The following is a 22,260-nucleotide window of genomic DNA, read 5'->3' on the forward strand; positions in this document are numbered from 1 at the left end:
ACCTCTCAGTGCAGCCTCTTAATGAGTCAGCATTCTTCATTTGATTCCTATTAGAATGAAGAAGCGTGAAACCAGTCTCCAGCAAGTTGAGAAAAATACACTGCCTCTAAATTTTTCACTGTAATTTCATCCCATGGGCCCTAGAAATGCAGACACATGCACATCCACTAGCTAACACACCACATCTCTCTCTCTCTCTCTCTCTCTCTCTCTCTCACACACACACACACACACACACACGCGGCACGCAGAGGGTTTAGTATTGTTATGCAAATGTATCTGTTAACTAAAGACTGGATTGCCAGATACCTACGGTGTTTATTAATTCTAACTAAAGAAAATACATGATGAGAATGAGAGAAAACAACACTGCTTAAATTTCTTATAAAACTACATAAGCTATTGTCTTTGTGGTTACAAATCCTTTGTTGTCATCTAACGTCTATTTCATTTTCATCTCATTTTGCCCTAGAAAGTGTTAAGTGAATCATCTCATTCCCTGGCCAAAGGGCCCCCTTTCGTCTTGAAACAACTCTGTGTGGATGGAAATTTGGAATGTTATTACTCAGATTCTCAAAGGCACATAGGAGCTTTTAATGCTACTTTTCTCCCTTTCAGCTGTTAGCACAAGGGGTGTACCACTGTAGCACATTACACTTGAAGACGTCTGTATAACACCCACAGATGACCTCTGAGATGACTTTTATTTTCCTTCAAGGGAATCATTATTTTCAAGAATCTTAAACAGTTTAGTTGATTGAATCAACCATATCATTATTTTAATAGGTCATTAAAATAAATGAAAAAAATCAAATGATTATAAAACGTGTGTTTTCTGCAATATAATCACAGTCAGAAGCTCCATGTGTATATAATAAAATAAGGCCGTGACACAACTATCACATAATGTCACTCAAATATTCTTTGAAACCAGGAGAGTATAAATAAATAAATTCGTTAGTTGAAAAAAAAAAGTCTAGCTAACACAGCCAAGGGATGAGAGCATGCTGTGATGGAAAGACATTAAACTAAGATTTAGGAAAACAGGGCACTTGTTTCTGCTCTCCCAGTCTCTGTCTGTGACTGAGTTTTTCTATGCTAAATAGAAAGATTTCTGGCTGTATCTCTGGGAAGTTCTTAATGTAAAAATACTGGTATGAATGTTATAGCTCATAGTGCAGTTTAACAAATATTTCTGGCTTTGCTTCTTTTGGTGCATGGTAGGGTTGCACCTCCTACTTGCCCTGAGGATAAAAAAGTATTGCCATACAAAGTACTTTGGCCAATGAAATGTGAGCAGAGTGATGTCTATCACTCTCAGGTAGAACGTGACAAACTGGGGCTTGACTTGCCTCACATCCTTCTCACCTACAGTAGTGATTGCAGAAGATTATATAGAGATGAATCTTGGTCTTAGTGCGCTGAGTCTGTAACTGACTACAGTGAGCAGAAGTCCCCTGATGACCCATGTTAGACATATAACATACGGAAGAATTTTTATTATGTTGGGTTTTTGAGATTTTGGAGTTGTTTATTACTGTAGCATAACCTAGCACATCCTAACTGAGCCAGTGTATGCAAGCACTTTGAAAAGTGTTAAGAACTATTCAAAAGGAAGAAAACACTAGTTTTGAAAGTTTGAAAACATTTTGTTCTATTTTGATTTTTAAAGACCTCAAAAGGAAGAGTCAAAAATTTTGCCTCTTTAAGAATATCTTTTTGTTAGTAGAAAATCAAATTGTAAATGCATAATAAAGTAATAAAGCAGTGACCCCATGTAGGAGAAATACAGGTGAAGTACTCACAGGAGGGATAGTAGCAATATGCAATGTCCTTGCTAAGCAAGCCAAAGAAGGCTTTTTTTGTGTGCTTGTTTGGGCATATTTTAGCATCTGTTTTTAGCTGATCAGGAAAAGTGTAGGCTTGGGGTCTAAGAGAAAATATTGTTTCATGCAATCAGGAGAGACAACATGGAGATGGGTCTTATAAACATTGTGTTTTCTTATAAACATTGTGTTTTGTTTTGTCAGCACACTGTTTAATTATTTTCCTTTTCTTAGTTGAAATGACTTTCTGTGGGCATGAACTCTGCTGTTCTCCAGAGCACCCATTAGTCCCTACACACCTAGCCCTTCTACACAGCTGTTATCTGCCTGCCCAGGACCATTTGGATTTTAGATTTCACAATCCTTTCACTGAAACGTATATATTTCAGAGAGAAATGGGAGTTTCAAGTAGCAGCTAAAAACTAATATATATGTATGAAAGTTATATATATATAAAAATGTGTGTGTGTATATATATATGTACAGCTCTATTCAAGTAGGATATTAAGACTATGAAACCATAACAGTGCAGGCAACAACAGAAGTCAATAAAAAACTGGGGATAGACAACATCTTGAGGGTAAATTAACATTTTTTTTTCTGTAACCCTAAAAGAAAACTTAACAGCTAAGCAGTGATTGAAAATTAAGCTTGGATTGGGTTAGGGGTGAGAGCCACTGACTTAAATATAATATTCAGTTTAATTTTCTTTCTTATTATGTCCCAGTCAAACTTATTCTTATCTTTGATCCTTCGAGATTCAAATGTAAAGCAATTGGAAAAAGATTGTGTATATAATTGGCTCTTTGTCTATAATAGTAGCCCTGGGACCAAACCTTGAAAAAGCTGCTTTATAGGTGTTATCTTGTAAATCCATCCATTTGAGAGATGGCAAGAGGTGTCCTCTAAAAAAAGATTCTGTGGTTAGGTAAGTTTGAGACTGCAACTTTAAGCCATTCCATGATGCAAAGCTCTGCTTGCCCTGGTAATATGGCCTCCTGTGGGAAGTCCTAGCTGGAGCTACTTGGAAGTTCAAATTCTTTCTTCTACAAATTCTGTTTCTCACATACCGAATGCCTTCTATCAATGTATCTGGCTGCCCATGTTTTCATAACGTATCTCAAATGTGACCACCTCCTCTGAGGGTCTCTTACTGCTCTTGCTGGGATCTTCTCATGGAGCCCCCACTCTTGTTTCTCAACAGTCTATTTCCCACACAAAGGCCACCTGATCCTTTAACACTTGCTCCAAACCCCCAGGAATTTCTCATCCACTAGAATAACATCCACACTCTTTACCATGCCTAAGAGACCGACCCAAAGGCTCTGCCCTCTGGCTACCATTCCCTCCTCCTGGCCACCCTGCTTACCTCTACCTTCTGCACCAGCTGGTCTCATCACCTGCAGCATGTCAGGCGCACACCCTCGCCGCATACTCCTCCTGGAATACTCTTTCCCCAGACACCCAGACAGCCCTACAACTGTCCACCTCTCTGCTCTAACGTCAACTCTTCAAATGATCCCTGCTGTCACCTTGCTCCCCTTGTATGAGTTTATTTTTTATTACACTCATCACTGCCTGAGATTATGCTACACGTTTGTAACAGGATGATAAAACGAGACCCTTCTTGTCTTTGGGGTCCGGACGCTGAGAGCAATGGGTGCTCACCACTTCTGCAGGATCTCCCGACTGCTGCATCAATAGAGGAATCTGAGATTAAATCGGAAAGGGGGATTTAAAGGGTTTTAGAGTAAGGATTGCTTTAGAGAGAGCCAAGTGGTGGGGTAAGGGGATCAAATCTCAAGAGAACTCGTGGGGAGGATTTAATATATGTTACTTGAAGTTTAAGGGTAATTAGGGGACTGGTGCCTGGCTTAAAGAGTTTAAAAAAAAAATTCCAAAAGAGAGATGACTGATGCAGCCTGAGATGGAGGCCTGTGGTGGGAGCCTGCTTTTCCAGAGTTCAGAGGGGGCAAGTATGTGGCTCTATTTCCCAGGCTGGATGTGGACTGGTGGCCTGAAAGGTCAAGGTGACACCAACAGAAGGGTGGAACAGAGGCTAAGGAAGAGACTGAGGGTGGCCAGATCAAGAAGGCAATCTCAGGTGGATGGCCCCCAAAATGCAGAGTGGGACGAGGCTCTCTAAATACATATGAGGCTTTGGACATACAGAAGGCCTGACACTGCAGGGCTGTCTACTGAAGATGGTGCCCATTTTGGCCTTCCCCACCTCCACCCAGGGCAGGGGCCGTGGAGAGGCGAGCAAGTGAGGTGTGAGTGGAATGAACCTCTCTCCCATAGCAGGCTCCACGCCTGGATTTGTCCTGAGCTGAAGTGGGAGAGAAGGGGAAGGGAGAAGCTTTGAAGCAGGTGGGACAGCAAAGCTTTAATCTGTTATTGGATTTTATATTTACATAACTTGCAAAAGAGACTGCATAAAGTCTCCTTTGCAAAACAGACACCTCTTCTGAGAAAAGTAACTAACCTGTTTCTAACACTTTTTGAGACAACGTCACGTGGAGTTGGGGTGGCGGCGGTGGTAGCTGGGGAGATGAAGGCAGTTGGAGAGGTGGTTAGAGGTAGAAGAGCCAACCCCCATGAAGGGAGAGTTTCCCTTTCTCAGGGAGGGGACCTTATTTTGGGTGCCCTCCTGGCTCTCAGGGCTGGGAAAGTACCCCACAGGGGGTTGACTCTGTGTGCTCTGGCGGCAAGGACCCGAGTTTTCCCACTTTCAGGAGACGATGATGATTTAGATAAGGTGTGTAGAGTTATGAAATTTGTGGACAAAGACCTGGGTCCATTCTTGGAGGCTGAGTGCTGGGTAAGATCCCTGGCACCTCTGCATTGCCCTTCAGAGGAGAAGCCTAGTAATGATTTTGATTTAACTCCTCAATACCCTAACAAGGGAGGGCTCAGAGTCATATTTAATTTAATTTAGAAAAGTTAAATAATGCGACATGTCTTGCACCTGAGAGTATTGGTTGCAAATTTATATCCACTATACAAGAGAATGGGGCCGCAGGGCGTAATCCTGGAGAGTTAGAGGAGGGGCGCTAGGGCCACCTCTAATTAACTGCTCTGCACAGCATGCCTGTCAAGTGTGCCTTGGGCAGGTACCTTGAGTACCATTTTGCAGGCAATAAAATTAAGTCACAAAGCAGCTTGTTGACACCTGTGAGACATTGACAAGGCCAGAGAGCGGGCCAGAGCTGGAGGTCAGACTGCCCATGCTGTCTCCCGACCCACCCTTGAACTCCTCTCTCCAGAAGCACTGGGGCTCCCAGGAAGATTTAAAGGGAAACATGCAAAAGACCTCACTGGAGATTGAATTAATGCCTGCCAGGGGGTGGAAGGGAATAAAAGGGGAATTTACAAATCCCGTCAGGGAAAAGGAAGCATTACAGAGAAAGGAGAGCAAGTTATAAATGAAAAGGGGTGGGAAATTAATGGGGACTAAAATAGATGAGAATTTTATGTGCTCCACGGGGTTTACAGCACTTCACATGCAATTAGGAATAAAATCACAGACTCCCCAATTCCCTGTTCCCTAGAGGCAAAAAAGATTCAGGGGAGGGAACAAAACTCAAGAGGTCCTTTGTTACGAAGACGTAGGCCAGGTGGTGGGTGGACAGTAGTGACGACTTCTTGGTTTTAAACGTGCCCTCTGTGGACCTTTGTTTGTAATGAGAATAAGGGGCAGGAGGGAGGAGGCGGAAGCAAGTAGAGCCAAGCTGCAGAGGCAGTCCTTTCTCCCCTCTTCCTCTCTCCTTCTGGTAAAGCGCAGTAGGAAAGACTGAGCCATTTCACAGTGGGCGCCATTTCTCAAGTAAGCACGTCTGCTCATCGTGGTGACAACTGACCCACCTACAGATTTTTCAGTTTGCAAAGCACTTTACAAATATTGCCCTGTGGGAGACACAAATCCTTTGAGACAGGTAGGAGGAGCAAATATGTCTCCCATTCTACAGATGAAGAAAATGAAGCCCAAAAAACTTAGCTAGATGGCCCAAGGTCACATAAATACTAGGCAGTATTCAAGCCCAGATTCAATCCCAGATCTTGTCTTAAAATTCTACTCTAGACTCACTGTTGTCCTGAAGTGGGAAGAGGGCAAGGGAGACAAGTTTTATCTCAGGCAGGGACAGAGTAAGTGGAATGGCAAAATCACCAGCCAAAGGTCTCCCTGACCTCAGAAAATTTCCAGCCAACTTTGTAGTGTTTAAAAGCCCATGCTTTGCTATTCTGCGTTTGTGCTCCTCTGGGCAGTTTGTGCAGGACAAGGCTATGTTGTCCAGAAGTGGAAGATGTTGAGCATTGTTGCCTCCTGGCCTTAGTCAGCATGACAATTAAAATGTCTCCAGTCATTTCCAAATGCTTCCTGGAGGCTGGTATTGTCCCTAGTTGGGTATTGTGTCTCCCCAAAGGGGCAACACGTTCATCTGTTGTTAGAAGCTGAACTTCGGAGATTTGGAGCAGTGGGTGTGTCCTCACACCTTGCACAGAGGGAAAGTGAGCCACAGAACTAAAGCACAGTAATGTACAGCCTACTGGCTGGATTCACAGGCAGGTAGCAGAAGGGAGGGTGGATCAGCTCACCTGTGCTCGTGGACTCACTGTCTGAAAAAAAGAGTCCATGCCTCCATTGCTGTTTCCTCTTGAGCGATTCAGGGAACATTGTACAGTCTAGTTATTCCAGTAAACGTGGCTATATGTGCAAATCTTGGGTTCTGGATTTACGGATAGGAGACCATACTTCCCAGCTTACCTGGAGGATGATTCCAATTTATTTTGGTTTTCTTGGCATCATTATCAATAACTCCCTCTTTTACCCTTAGAATTTTCTGTGCTCCACAGGGCTCACAACACTTTACGTGCAATTAGGAATAAAATCACAGACTCGATTCCCTGTTCCCTAAAGGCAAACCATGAATGTGTCCTGGTTTGGATAACAATATATGTGATTCCCCAGTGTGGGAGAACTCAGGCAAATGTAACTCCCTACAGCTGGGTGTCTGAGAAGCTGAGAGATGGGCAGCCTCTAGACAACCTAGAAGTTCTTTGGATGACAAAGTGCACTTGGCCACTCTTCTGGGCTGAATTTTATCCCCTTAAAATGTATATATGGAAGCAAATCCTTAACAGCTCAGAATGTGACTGTATTTGGAGATGGAGTCTTGAAAGAGGTGATGAAGTTGAAATGAGGTCATATGGGTGGACCTTAACCCATGTGACTGTGGCCCTATGAGAAGAGGAGATCAGGACACAGATAGGCATAGAGGGAAGGTCGTGTGAGCACACAGTGACAAGGCTGCCATCTATAAGCCAAGGAGAGAGGCCTCAGAAGAAATCCACCTTACTGACAAGGTGGAGGCTGGACTTCTGGCTTCCAAAACTGTGAGAAAATACATGTCTACAGTTTAGGCCACCCTGTTTATGGTACTTGGTTACGGTGGCCCTAGTAAAGTAATACAGCCTCTCTGTGAGATATATAAAACAGTGTTCACCAGGAAATAAAAAACAGTGTTCCAGGAGTGATGGGCCTTGGACAGCAGTACTTAGTCTCTAAGAACAAAAGCCTGAATTGAAAATGTCAATCTCTATGGGCCAGGTCTAGAGAGAAGGATCTAGTCAGTGTGAAGTAGCCACAGGAGTTACGAGCCCAGCCTCTGGGAACTTGTGGACCTTTACAAAGTCCTGGTGACAAGGCTTGAGGTGTGACCACACCTCCTCCCCTTGGCAGCTGACTTTCTTGCGACCGCAGCTACTTCTGGTGGTTGTGCCTGCCATGTACTTAGAAATGTGACTTCAGAGGCAGGCTCTGTCTTTGGGGCAGGCACCCCATGGCACCCAGGTGGTAACCATGGCACCCCCGTCTTTGGGGTCCCATGGTTACCACCATGACACTTTCTCCCAAGGTCCTTTCCCCCCATAATCCCCCACACAGCCCAGCAGGAGGAGACAGTGGCCATGCCTCAGGCCCTCACTACTCTGGACTCTGGGTAGCAGTCCCCTCTGTGACTGACAGCACTGTTAATCTGCTATCCCATGTCCATCCATTTACTAGGGGCTGGGATTTGGAAACCAATGGACCTGAATTCACATTTTGGCTGTGCCATGAGCCACATTTGCCGTCTTAGGCAAAATACAAAATCCCTCTAAGTGTGTGAATTGGGATATAATAATACCTGCCAGTTAGGATTACTACAAGGATTAGGCAAGCTGATGAATGTGAATTTCTCAGCATGCTGTCTGCCTAAGGAAGCATAGCTAATGCCAGTGGTAATATTTCTGGACCAGCCCTGCTTTACTGGAGGCAGCTGCCTTTCTAGCCCAGGGAGAAACACTTTATTAAAAGATGCTTTTTACGGGAGGTCTTGTGACTCATAAGACCACCCTCAACATCCTGTACTTGGGGCCTGTGTCAAGCAACCAGTGACCTCCATTACCCATCATTCACTTTCTCTTGGGTCTCAGCTCTTTCTGAAAGGAGACCTGTGGTCTCATTGTTTGGACACCTATATCCTATACTTCACCTTTGAGTTATTTCTTTAGCGTGGCCCATAAACTCCCTAGGCCTCTGTTTTACCTTTCATTCCCATACAGTGGAGTGTTTGGGAGACCCCAAACAATGGAGTGTTTCAGAACAAAATATGGAGAAGCTGATTCTGCATCTGGAGTAAGACTCAAGGCCCCCACACTGCTAGGTGTACTGACTTTGCAGGACCAATGCTGAAACCACCCTCACAGAGGGTATAATATTGTAAAACATATATGGCTTTTCTTCGGAGTTTTCAGGCATACAACTCCTAAAATCCTTAGAACCTCCAAGGTGATATATGCTAATGAGTTGACTAATTGCTTCTAGGTAGCTTCAGGATAGAAGCTGGTCTCTAGAAAAACCAAGGCATGATCAGAAGATTGAGACTTTCTTCCCCACTCCCCAACCTCTGGGGAAGGGAAAGAGGCTGAAGGTCAAGTTGATCACCAATGTTATTTAATCAATCATACCTAGGTCATGAAACTTCCACAAAAACGCAAAGGGCTGGGTTTGGAGAACTTCTGATGCCTGAACATGGCGAGGTACCTAGAGCGGGCACCCCTTCCCACACATCTTGCCTTATGCATCTCTCCCATCTGATGTTCATCTATAGCCTTTGTAATATCCTTTATAATAAACCAGTAAATATAAGTGTTTCCCTGAGTTCTGTGAGCTGCTCTAGCAAGTTAATCAAACCAGGAGGGGGTCATGAGAACCCCAATTTGTAGTTGATTGGTGAGAAATACAAGTAAAACAACCTGGGGCTTGCAATTGGCATCTCAATGGGTGGGGACACTCTTGGGGGACTGAACCCTCAACCTTTGGGATCTGATGCTGTCTCCAGGTAGATGGTGTCAGAATTGAATTGAATTAGAAGACATCCAGCTGGTGTCTTCTGCTGAATCTGGAGAATTGCTTTCTTGCTTGATGCGTGGGGGAAAAAAATCCCACCTATTTGGTCATAGAAGCATTCTGTGGTAGGAGAGTACAGTAGGAGAAATGCAGTGTGTTTTTTCCACTCAGAGACAGACATCAGCTACTTCTAACCTGAGGACAAGGAAGGACTCCGTCGGATCTTAGGAAACTGAGGTCTCCAATCAGTCACCATCAAAGGTCTCCATCTATTCCCTCTACTCTCTTAGTCACCATCAGAGGTCTCCATCCATTCCCTCTAGTCTCTTACCTGGATAAACTTTACAGAACTCAGGTCTACAGGAAGCTGAACCTGTTCCTGAGACTGAATTAGGAAGGGAACAACATTGAGATGATTTCCCAGGAAATAATGTCTAACAAGTCTATAGAACACCCCCATCATCATCCAACCCCTACTTACTGCACATAAAAAATACTTTATAATATCCCATGTATAATTATCAAGCTTTCTAATTATTATTCCCTCAGGAATACAAGGTCTTGATTACCCCTCAAGAATGTATGTTCCTCTTTAGAAAAGTTTAAATATTATCTATATTTTCCCAGAAGATGTAGATTAAAAGGAACATGCACCTGTCACACTTTCCCTACTGAGGTATTTGAAAGCTAATTATAGACAATACAGCCACATTTTTATGCATTTTTCCCCATATAGAGTATTTTTTCATAAGAGATGCACACAGAGACATATGAATAAACAGAAAAATTGCCAAATCAAGAGATATGGAGATTTTTGAGAATCGTGATGCATACATGCTGTTAAGTACTTTACAGAAAAGTCCTATCATGATACAGCACCTCAAGTTCAGAGAGAGTAGATATTTCACTGGATAGTAATAGGTATTGTCATTTAAAAATATTTGCCAGTCTATAGATAAAAATAATATGTTGTTTTGATTTCTGTATCTTTAACAAACTGAATGGCAAGGTTGAATGTTTTTCATGGGTTCATTTATTAGCAGCATTTTGTCTTCTTGTGAATTTTTGTTTTTTTATATTATCTTTTAGGATTCTATTGTTTTTCTTATCAATTAGCATGCATTTTTAAATAAAGTTGCTAGATCTTTGTCTGACGCCATTTTCTGCAAATGAAGAAATGTGCCTCAGGTCAGATAGCTAGTGACTCAGATCAAATTCAAACTGAGGTTTGTTTGACTCCAGCGCTTATTCTCTTCCAATTATATTGCATTTCTTTCCAGTATGCCAGGGAATGGTGACTTAGACAATGTCTGTGTTGGGTCTGAGGCGACTCAGAGCCAAGACCTACATAAATATGGAGCCCGATTACTGCAATGCAAGTCCTGGAAATGTCTCATAAGTAATTTCTCATTTAACCTCAAAATACTCCTATTAAATGTGAATCAAGTATAATTATGATATTGACATTTTACAGATGAAGTTGCTAGGGTAAAATAATATTCATGTGCATTAGGTCAAGTAGAGGTCAAATCAAGTCTTAGACTCAAAACTATTATTTTATGATAATACTGTAACACTCCATTTATCTGTCACCATCAGAAAGAAGAGGCAGGTCACTTAAGTTAATTTTCAGTTAAATAAAAATTACCCCTTTAAATGCCAATTAAAAAAAACTTTTATAAAACTTTCACAAAAAATATGACTGATCACATACATTTATCTTTTCTTCCCCTTAAGAAACCACTAAAATGATAGTAAATAAAAATTTCAAAGGCGTAAAACACAACAATGAAGAAACATCGCAGATAAAATTTTAAATAAATTTCTGAGAGATAAAGAGAGAGAAAGAGAGGATAGAGAGGAAATTTGTAATTGTTGAAGTAAGACACAGGCATGCAGGAGGCCTGTACAAAGCAAGGCTTAGACTGTGGTCTGTGGGTCAGCGGGTCACACCCAGAACGTGTTAGTTTCCCTTGCCAGAACTACGGAATCAGATTCTGTGGATTGGACCAGAAATCTATTTAATAAGCTCAGTTGATTCTTACATATTGTCAAGTTTGGGAAGCATGAACTTAGAGAACATCTGGGTGGTACAAATGAAGAAGCTGTTCTTTACCTTCCTAATCCCAATGAGGTATGGAATTTCCAAGCACCAGGAATGAGAGAGAGGCAAACTAGCTTCATGTTCTTTGTGGGGCCCAGGAGAATGGTACAAATAGAGTGCCCAAGCCCCAGCTAGCACCCCTTCCCTTGCTTCCTACCTCTGTTCTGCACCACAAAAGGCCTCCTGTGCACCTGTGTAGTCAACCCAGTTGGCACGTGTTGGAGCTTCATCCACACCTACAAGTGACCTCCCCTTGGCTACCTTTCAAGGCCTAGGAAAGAGAGCTGAACAGTCTCTGGAAGGAAGAGAGCTTGGAGCTGATTGGGCAGAGAATTCTTAGATCTTGTTTAGCCGGAGCATGGTCAAAAAGGGGAACTGTGAGCACTGGATGGTTTCCTTGGTCCTTTGAACTCCTTGCCCAGTGGGGAGGGCTGAGGCCAGAGGAAGGACAGAATGGGAACCTCCATAGCACAAGAACCAGGGCAGAGGCTGCAGCCATGTGGCTAGAAGGGTGGATAGGAAGTTAACATGGAGTTATAAATCGGATTAATTGGAAGCACATTTACATACTTCCTGTTTTCCTGAACACCTGTTTTTCCTTACTCACTTCACCACCCTTGATTTTTTTTCAAAATTGGGAAATTGAGTATCCTTTAGGAAAAAAAAAAAAAAATCTGCACTTTTTATCCTAAAGATCTCCCTAAGAAATAGCCACACACTTCTGGCCTAATGATCCTGGGTCATAGCCTGCCGGATGAAAGTCCCATCCATAGGCATTAAGCCCCTAGTCTGCTCTTGGTTGTCACATTTAAGATACAGACATGACTAAGGATCAATAGACTGTTGAGGAATGCCAGCCTGATGGAGATAATATAGAAAAAATAATGTCATAAACAATGTGTAAGAAAAATATCAGAGAGTCTATAAAACTATTTAGAATCCTCTGAGATAAAAGAATAACTGCATTCATAAAACAAGAAATGATATCATGAAAATAGAACAATCAAAACAGAAAGGAGCTGTTTGACATTAAGACTCTGATTGCCAAATATAGCACTCTGAGTTGTTCATGCAAAAACTCTTCACCTCACCTCCCCTCTTCTGGCAGAATCCTGATTGTGTGCACCCTTCTCCAAATGTCTTGTGTTTCAGGGAAGACTTAGTTCCTCCCCATCACCAGAAGTGGGTCTTGAGTAGTTTAATGTGAAAATTCTATTCCCTCTGTCATATGACTGGCTTAAGAATGAGTATGTGACACAATATTGGCCAATGAAGTTTGAAGAAAAGTCTGTTATGGGGTTTCTGGGACAATTTTTCTTGCTCTTAAAAAAGGACACAAGACAGATGTTTCCTTTTCTTCCTTCAGATCTAGTTGTGTGGAGATACAATACTTGGTGTTGCTGCAGCCATCTTATTACTAAGAGTCTATAAGCCAAGTGACAAGGGTGACATAATGCAGCTGCCACAGCCCTATGTCATTAAGCAGTTGAATTAATCAACCACTTTGCTACTCACCTCTGAACTTTTTGCTTTGGGAGATAATCCCCTTTTTGTTTAACCTATTTTGAGTTGAATCCTTACTTACTAGAAGGCCACAAGCATCTTAATTGACATATTTAAAGAAAAATATTCCATTGAAAGTTTGGAAAACAATACCAAGAAAAAGCTCTCAAAACATAGAACAAATAGGCCCAAGTAGAATATATAAATTAAAACATCAGACTTAAAAATCAGTCTAGGACAGAGTTCCAGAAAGAGAGCTCAGCGAATGAAAAGGGGGAATTATCAAAGAAGTAGTACAATGGCATTTTCAAGAATGAGAGTTATAAATTTCCAGATTGAAAAGTCTTCCCAATCATCAGTTAGAATAAATGAAACACTATCAAACCAGGCATATTACAGTGGAATGTTAGATAAAAAGATGTTTTCAGAGAGTAAAAAGCAGGTCATTTGCAACAGAAAAAAACAGATTGTTCATCAGGAATTCTGGATGCTAGAAGTCAGTGGGTGGGACAATTCCCTTGAAATACTAGGAAAATTTATTCTCAATGGGAGAATTCTGCACTCAGCCAAACTCTAAGTCTACTCTAAGGAGGTGGAATAAACATTTTTTCAAATATGCAACAAGAAAGAGGAAGATATGTAAAATAATACTATTGTTCAGCAAATGCTCACTTCTCCCCCCTCCACTCTAAAGGAGTGTACTTCCCCATCCCTTGGAGGTTGGGATTGGCCATGTGACTTCTTCATCCAACGGACTGTGAGTATATGTGATGGATACTGTATTGAGCAGAGGCTTTAAATGTGCTTGTGAGTTAATCTTTCACCTCTTATATTCCTAGTTTTGTTATTTAATAAAAGAGCAACCTTCAGGCAGTGTTAGTTTTTCAATTTGTGCCCCAAAATGAAAGACACATGGAGTCTACCTGAACCTGTCTGACAACTGAGACCCAAGGCAAACTACTCGGTTGTTTCAATGAAAAAGAAAGTCTAATTAAAATAGCAATATAGGGTAGAGAGAGAGAGGTTTTTTGTTTGTTTGTTTGTTTGTTTTTCTGTATTAACTGGTTGTTTCAGTATAATTTGTTGGAATTTTTTTTCTCTCCTTATTATATCGCTTTGGTAACTTTGCTGAAAATCAGTATACTGCATATGTGCGGGTTCTTTTCTATGCTCCATTCTGATCTCTCTGTCATTATGCCATACCACACTTATGTGATTACTGTAGCTTTTTAGCAGGTCTTGAAATCAGGCTTGAGAATTCAACTTTGGCCTCTCTCTCTTTTTTACTCTCTCTGAGATTGTTTTGATTAATCTGGGTCATTGCATTTTTATGCATATTTTAGAATCAACTACCAATTTCTGTTTAAAAAGTCTGTAGATATTATGATTGAGATTGTGTTTATAGATCAATTTCAGGAGAACTGACGTCTTAACAATATTGAGTCTTTCAACTGATGGTAATGGTATATTTCTGTTCATTCAGGCCTTTTCTGTTTTATCTCGGTAGTTTCAAATTTTTAAGGTAGAAGTCTTGCATGATTTTTGGTAAATTTATTCTTACTTTTTATGTTGATGCTATTGCAAATAATTTTTTTAAGTTTCATTTTCCAATTTTTTGCTTTTTAAAAAGGTACTAACCTTGTATCTAGTAACCTTTCTAATTCTACTTGTCAGGTCTAGTAGATTTTTTTTAAAAAGGTTACATAAAGTTTTCTATATAAATGATTATTTTATCTATGAATATTTCACTGCTTCCTTTCCAAACTTTATACTTTTTTAAAAAATAACTGTTCTAAATAACACTAGGAGGGATGAGAATAGACATCCCTGCCTTTCTCCCAATCTTCAGGAGAAATAATTTAATATACCACTATTATCACCATTGAAGATAATGACCACAGGCCAGGTGCTGTGGCTCACACCTGTAATCCCAGCACTTTGGGAGGCTGAGGTGGGCGGATCATGAGGTCAGGAGTTTGAGACTAGCCTGGCCAATATGGTGAAACTTCACCTCTACTGAAAATACAAAAAACTTAGCTGGGTGTGGTGGTGCGCACCTGGGGTCCCAGCTACTCAGGAGGAGGCTGAGGCAGAACAGTCACTTGAACCTGGGAGCCTGAGGTTGCAGTGAGCCAAGATCATGCCACTGGACTCCAGCTTGGGTGACAGAGCAAGACTCTATCTCAAATAAATAAATAAATAAAAATAAAAATAAATAATGACCACATAGGTTTTTTAATATGTATCTTTTACCAAGTTGTAGAAGCTTCCTTCTATCCTAATTTTCCTAAGAATTTAAAAATCATAAATGTATGTTAAATTTTGACAAAAATGTTCATCTCCATCAAGCCAATCATATTTTTCTATTTTATTCTGTTATTGCAATGAGTTACTTTGTTTCAGTTGTTAAAGTAGTAGTGCATTTCTAGAATAAACTCTGCTAGTCTTCATGAGATTTGCTATATTTTGTTAAGGATATTTTTCTTTCATGTAAAAATGACTTTTTAAAATTTTCTTGTGATATCCTGTCAGATTTAGATATTAATGTCGTGTGAGTCTTATAAAGAAATTGAGTTTTTCCTCCTTCATGTTATAGAAGTGTAAGATTGCTATTATTTCATCCTTTGAATATTTGAAGAGTTCACCATTGAAACCATCTGAGCATGAAGTTTTCTTTGTGGAAAAGTTTTTTAAAAAATTACCAATGAAATTTTATAAGTAGATACAACTATTTACATTTTGTGTATCATCTTGTGTCAGTTTTGATATGTTGTAATTTTATAAGGAATTTGTCTATTTTATCAAAGTTAAATTTATTGGTATAAAATTTTGCTTTATTATTGTAATAACTGTAATTTAACATTACTATTTTAAGGTAAATGTAAATTATATTTTGGTAATCTTAACAGTCCATTATCAGTAATAGAACAACTGGATGAAAAATCTGTAAGGCTATGAAGATATTAAGAATGAATAACACTATCAATCACGTTTATCTAATAGATTTTTTACAGAACACTATACCCACAAAAAGAATGGAATACACAATCTTTGAAAAAATATAAATTGCTTACTGAGCCATAAATACCTCAACACATTTTAAAAGTCTGATTTTAAGAACTGTTATAAAGCTATGGTAAGATATTTTAATCTAATTTATTTATATTTGAAGCGTCTTTCTTATAGATGACATACAATTGGAAATCAACTTTTAGGCAAACTATTAGTACAAATTCATTGAATCCAGAACTTTTGCTTATAATACCCCTGTCAGTAAATTTGCCCTGGTCTAATATTATACCCCTTTCATCCTTATCCAAGTCATAGTGTTCTTTTCCACACATGTTCCCCTAAATATCTGATTATATAATTGTCAGAATCTTGCAGTTCATTCTCTGTGTGTGATACCTCATGGGTTATAGTTCTTCACTGACTCCTTGGGGCCTGCTGAGACTTGAGTCTGGATATAGCTCTAAGAGTAATGAGATGTTGTAGGTATAGGTCTTGAGGAGAATCAGAATTTCCATGCAAAGCAGGAGACAGCATTGTAGGTCCTTCAGGGAAGAGGAGGCTAATCTCCTCAGACAAGGGAGAAAGGTATGTATCTAGTTCACGCAATCTTGGCAGAATAGAAGAATTCAAAGAAATTAGCTTCATTTGAATCTATGCACATATCCCCATTCCAAATGTTGGCATTCTACTGCTTACCAACGAATGTTCTAAGAGATTTTGCAAACTTGTAAATTCAATTTGCATTATAACTCAGCCATTCATAAGATTAAACTTGGAGTTATTCTTCACAAATCTCAACCTGAAGTGAGAAAGATAGGGCAGCTAGAATTGTTTTGTGGCCATGTATCTCAACTTTGATTTGGAAATTTAATGTGCTGAGCTTCTTATTTTCCTCTTCCATGTTCTACAATATAATTGGATGCAACCAACCAATCCCATAGTATACTCTTTATTTCCACTAAAATCTAAAATCTTTTATGACAGTAGCTGCTTGATCATTCAAAACTTTGTCTTCTTCAGGCACTTGACTCCATGTGACTACACATCATGAATTAAAGAACTGTTATATTACTGCATGCCATGGACTTCTATTTACCCGTGTCTCCCACTGACCACTAGAAATAGGGTCATTAACACCTTTAAATAGTCAGATCAGAGATTCTCATCCTTTAGATTCTATTCACCTGGAGCCACTTCTGGAACAAAAACTGCCATTCAGAGTTCAGTCAGAGAAGCAGGTGACTCAATGTAATGGAATAACGCATTTATCATACGTTGTGCAATTGTGACACCGTACATAATTGTGGGAGGAGTTTAAGAAATGGAGGTGTGGAATGGGAAGCTAGACGATCAGACAAGAAGGCACTGGTGCAGGTGGACAAGTTGGAACTTGCAAGGGAATCTAAACAACCAAGTGTGGGAGGTGGTGAAAGTGAGACCACATAGAGGGAAACTTAAGGAGGGGTGATTGGAAAGCCTCTGTGGATCTGTGACAAGAGGCTGGAGGTAGTCTGGGCTGTTGTTGGACAACAGGACTGAGAGTTAAAAGAGCTAGACATGGGAAAAAGGAGAGTAAGGACAAGCTAGAGCATGCTAGGTGCCTCTGCTTTTTTGTTAATGTATCAAACTGCAAAGGTCTTCAGAGAGTAATGCTGCTTCCCTTCCAGCTCCCACGTCTCAAATCTCATGCAAATTCCCCTCTTAGCAACTCTGGCTCAGAGTGGTGCATAAGGGGACTCTGGGAAATTTAGTGCTCACAATAGAAAAAACCAGGATACATATCCTGAATACCACTTACTCTTCTCTTCCCAAAATTATTTCTAAAATCAATAATGGTGATAGCGAACCTACCGGTATAGATCTTGATCATAAATTTTTGTGTGTTAGGTAAACACTTCTGAATCACTCCAGATGAATATTCAAATTAAATTATACGCACATTTATCACATTGTCTATACTGAAGAATTTTAAAGTTTATTACCTCAAGACAGTATAATGTGCATACATATGCCTATCAGAACATGGTTGAAGATATAAATGTAAAATATACAGAGAGATGTCAATAAATATAGTTCATACACACAAATACTCATCAATATACATACATAGGAAAAGTATTGAATGAGAGACAAAATTTTTGGAGTGGTCATCCTAGGGTGGTAGATTACATGTAATTTTACCTTTTGATTTTTTTTTTCAGTTGTTTTTAGTTGAATATATATTATTTTATAATCAGAAATTTTATAAATATAAACCAAATTAATAAATTCTTGTTTTCTTTATTTGGGACTAAATGTTAAATGATATATTGCATACAGTAAACAATAAATTTAATTCATCAAAACTTATGATCTAGAACTTCTAGCATACTAGGCATTATGGCTGAGTTCTTAGTTTTGAATTCTGCAAATAAAATAATGACCATTTTTCTTTGTACTTCTTTTTTTCTTGACCTCTGCTTTTCACGTTTTACAAAGAAAAAGGCTTATTTATTTTCGTTTCATTGCAACCCCTCCCCCACCCTATTCTCCTTTACATATGTGAAAACATTAACCTTCTCATTTAATGAAAAGCACTACCCCCCAGGCTTTGGCACTAAGTAGAGGCACAGACTGCCTTAGGTAGAGACAGGTTGGGATTGGCTGCCCCTGGCCGCACCTGTAGACTAAATCTCCACAAATCAGAGCTGAGTGCCTGGCCTCATGAAATGTTATTTGAATTTGGCTACTGGGAAAGAAGGGTAAAAATCTAACAACTGTGTCTTGGTTTCATCTTTGGGTTGGAGGCTAGGGATATGGGTTTCTGTGCCTCTTAGGGAACAAAAGAGCTGAGCTGGCATTTAGTTTCATCATGGGAATCATCCACTATGACCATCCAGAGGTCCGTGCCCGCCAGTCCCATTCCTCTTACTATATTTAGTCCATTATGAATATGGAATAACACTGAAAATGATTCACATCGACATCCCTCTGTCTAGCCTAATAACATCAACGTCATTAACAACAAACGCTAAGTTCACCCTGACAGTGTGATTCGGAAATCTCAGCCCTCCCTAGTGCCCTCCTCTGCCTGTCTTGATAGATAGCCTGGGCACAGCACATGCATGCTTTTCTACTCCCCAGTCACCTCCCCCTCCAAAGGGAAAAAAGAGAGGTGAAGACCGGTGAGAGCAAAGGTTGCTGTTGGCTGCATGGACTGTTGATGGTATGCTGAGCTAGTGAGAGTCAGGTCCTCTTCAAGGAGAGTGAGAGAGGAGGGGAAAGTGAGAGCTGGAGAAACCTCTTCTCTCCTTCTTTGCTCTCTCTCTCTCTCTCTCTCTCTCCCCATATCTCCCCCTCTCTCTGCCTCCTCTCTCTGTGCCTCTGCCCCTCTCTCTCTCTGACTTGCATTCTCTCCACACCTCCCAGTTGAACTGCTGATGCTCTACAATCTCAACGGCCCTTCTCTCTTCTGGCAAGTTTAATATCTTCATCATTAATATTCCTACTCAAGCTTTTCCCACAGAGGGCCTCTCCACATATTACTGCACGTTACTCCACTAAGAGGTGAGTCATCTGTTCTTTGCCTTTATAGCATTTATCAGAGTTTACTTATTTAAATAAACATCTGTTTTCCTCACTAGCCTATAAGCTCTGTGAGGGCAAGGCCCATTTCATAGGGCCTTGAGCAGTGACTTGCAATCATGGTGTTAAAGAAATAGCAGTTAAATAAATACATACAAGGAAGGAAGACAGAAAGGAGAGAGAAAGAACAGAATTCAGTATTGCCTCCAATTTATACAAGGCAGAACAGAGGTACTGAGCTGGTGAATTATTTGATTCAGGCCCTTTGGTAAAACAATGGAAAAGTCTACATGAGGTACTTCATTTTTACATTCTGGCTTTGATGTTCCCACTTCCACCCCACTGCAAAAGTGTCTGTTCCCCTGAGCATACTGTGCATGCTCAGACCTGCTTTACCCCTCTCTGGTCTGTAACAGATCATGGTAGGCAATTCAATCCAGGATAACTGTGTGGTCAAAGTAGAGTTCTACACAAGACAGAGTGACCTGAAACCCTCTCCCTTACTTTGTTTTCAGTGTAGACCAGTCTTGGTGAACAGTTTATCTAACTGCTCTACAACTATCTTCACGACCAAACTATCTAGTCCAGTGCTGGTAACCCAAGGCTAAAATCAGTCTCCTGTCTTCAGTTGCATTGCTTGGCCCATGACAGAGGGAAACCCACAGCGCAGCATCATCTACTTGGGTTTGTATTCCTCTCCTTTCAAACTTCTCTTCCTGCATCACATCCAATAGTTGTGTACTAGAGGAAGTCTACTCCCCAGGCTCCTTTGGCAGGGGCTGAGTGGAACTCTCCATCTTTTTCAGCATCTCCACCTTTTCCATTTTTTTTCAATAGAGAAATTGCTCAAGGAGAGGTGAGATTCATTAGTCCAGGAGTTGCCTACCTTACTTTGAAAATGTAGGCACAGAATTTTCTCCTGCAGCCAAAGACTGAGGGGGACAGACTCCTGTAATTTCCATCTTCTTTGCTCTGAATGAGGATGTGAGAAATTCTTCCCAAATGCTTTGTTTCGAAGGGAAAGAAACTTGTTTGTACTTTCTTTCTACTTCATAAAGGGAAAGTGAAGAATGAACTAATGTTGTCAACTTAACTTGCTAATAGTCTATTCAAAGTTAAGTTGACGAATTGGATTATGAAATGTGCTGCGTATGCTTGGATAAAAGTGTGCTGTTCCCTAGGAACCGATGTGGGATCAGCACGAACAAGTCATGCTAAACACTTCTTTTGGGAAACTATATTAGAAACTATATTAGGGAAATACTGTAGACAGGATGTACATTCTTCTCATATATGCATTGTGATATGAAGCCAAGAGAGAACAGCCAATAAGGAAATAAGATTGAAAATTATCTTAACAAATTCCAAGTTTATCATAAATAATGTTAACTAGTTTTTTGTTTCCAGGCCTGGTTCTCCATCCACATTTTCAATGTTGTCTTAAAAATCAACTTTGTTGCGATGGCTCAGGCCTGTAATCCCAGCACTTTGGTAGGTCAACATGGCAGTATTGCTTGAGGCCAGGAGTTCAAGACCAGCTTAAGTAACATACTGAGACCTCCATTTCTACTAAAAATTAAAGAAATTAACTGGGCTTATGGCATGTGCCTGTAGTCTCATCTACTCAGGAGACCAAAGTAGGAGAATTGCTTGAGCCTGGGAGGTCAAGGCTGCAGTGAGCTGCGATTGCCCCACTCACCACTGCACTCCAGCTTGGGTGACAGAGTGAGACCATGTCTAAAAACAAGAAACACTTGTTGTTGCTGAGGTATGATTTATATACAGTAAATGTTCTCATTTTAAGTTTGCAGTTTGATGAGTTTTGACAAGTATTGTGTGTTCATCACCCTAATCAAGATGTAGAACTTAAAGCTTTTTGATACTGTGATTTAGAATACTAACTCCATCTTCCTCTCTCTGCTAATAACTTCCATCATGGCTCAAAGACAGAAAGTAAATTAGGTATTTGAGATGTTAAATATTTTATTTTGTATTTATTTATTTGTTTATTTAGGTATGTTGAGACAAGTCCTCACTCTGTCATCCAGGCTGGAGTGTAGTGGCACAATCACTGCTTACTGCGGTCTCAACCTCCCAGGGTCAAATGATTCTCCCACCTCAGTCTCCCAATAATGGAGACTACAGGTGTGCACCACCACACCCAGCTATTTTTTAAAATTTTTAGTAGAGATAGGGTCTCTCTATGTTGCCTAGGCTAGTCTCAAACTCCTGGCCTCCAGCCTTCCTCCCACCTCAGCCTCCCACAGTGCTGGAATTTTAGGTATGAGCCACTGTGCCTGGTCAAATATTTTATTTATTTTAGTTAGTTACTTATTTTTATTTTTAATTGTGGCAAAATATATATAACATAAAATTTACCAACTTAGCCATTTTAAAGTGTAGAGTTTAGTAATGTTAAGTATATTCGCATTGTTGTACAACCAATTGCCAGAAGTTTTTAAGAGATGAAAATTAGTTTGAATAACCTTCATTGAAGTTATCATACAAAATTGATTAGGCATTTCCTAAGTACTCCCAATAAACCCCGTCATCTAGGGGGCACTTTTTATAGTGATTAAGAGCATAAACTCTGGAATCATGTCACCTGGATTCAAATCACAGCCCCACCACTTAACATATTTTATCTCTAAAACATCATCAATTATAAGATACACTATTATTCTATTAAACACTAAGAAGAAAAACAATGCCCCAATTAAACTAAGAAGCAATGCCTTATGGTGGTTCTCTATGATGCATGCATTAGTTGCAGCACTCTCTCATGGCTTTAAAGTTTCTTTCTTCTTTTTCAAGGAATTTGGTCATTTATTACAATGTCTTGCTTGGCATATGATAGGCAA

At 40.2% G+C, this 22,260-nt stretch overlaps 1 protein-coding gene across 6 annotated transcripts in view; it reads right to left on the minus strand.

The window, feature by feature from the left end:
* Positions 1-22,260, minus strand: part of MGST3 (microsomal glutathione S-transferase 3) — a 1,219,025-nt gene that overhangs the window by 603,033 nt on the left and 593,732 nt on the right. The window contains exon 1 of one of the 6 annotated variants that reach the window (XM_050768865.1): positions 9,670-9,679. The exons of the other annotated variants lie outside the window; for them this stretch is intronic. The gene's annotated coding sequence lies outside the window, so the exon portion shown is untranslated. Of the gene's footprint in view, positions 1-9,669; positions 9,680-22,260 lie in introns of those variants that run through there. 6 annotated transcript variants of the gene reach the window in all.

Source organism: Macaca thibetana, chromosome 1 (genome assembly GCF_024542745.1).
Source record: "Macaca thibetana thibetana isolate TM-01 chromosome 1, ASM2454274v1, whole genome shotgun sequence".
NCBI lineage: Eukaryota > Metazoa > Chordata > Mammalia > Primates > Cercopithecidae > Macaca > Macaca thibetana.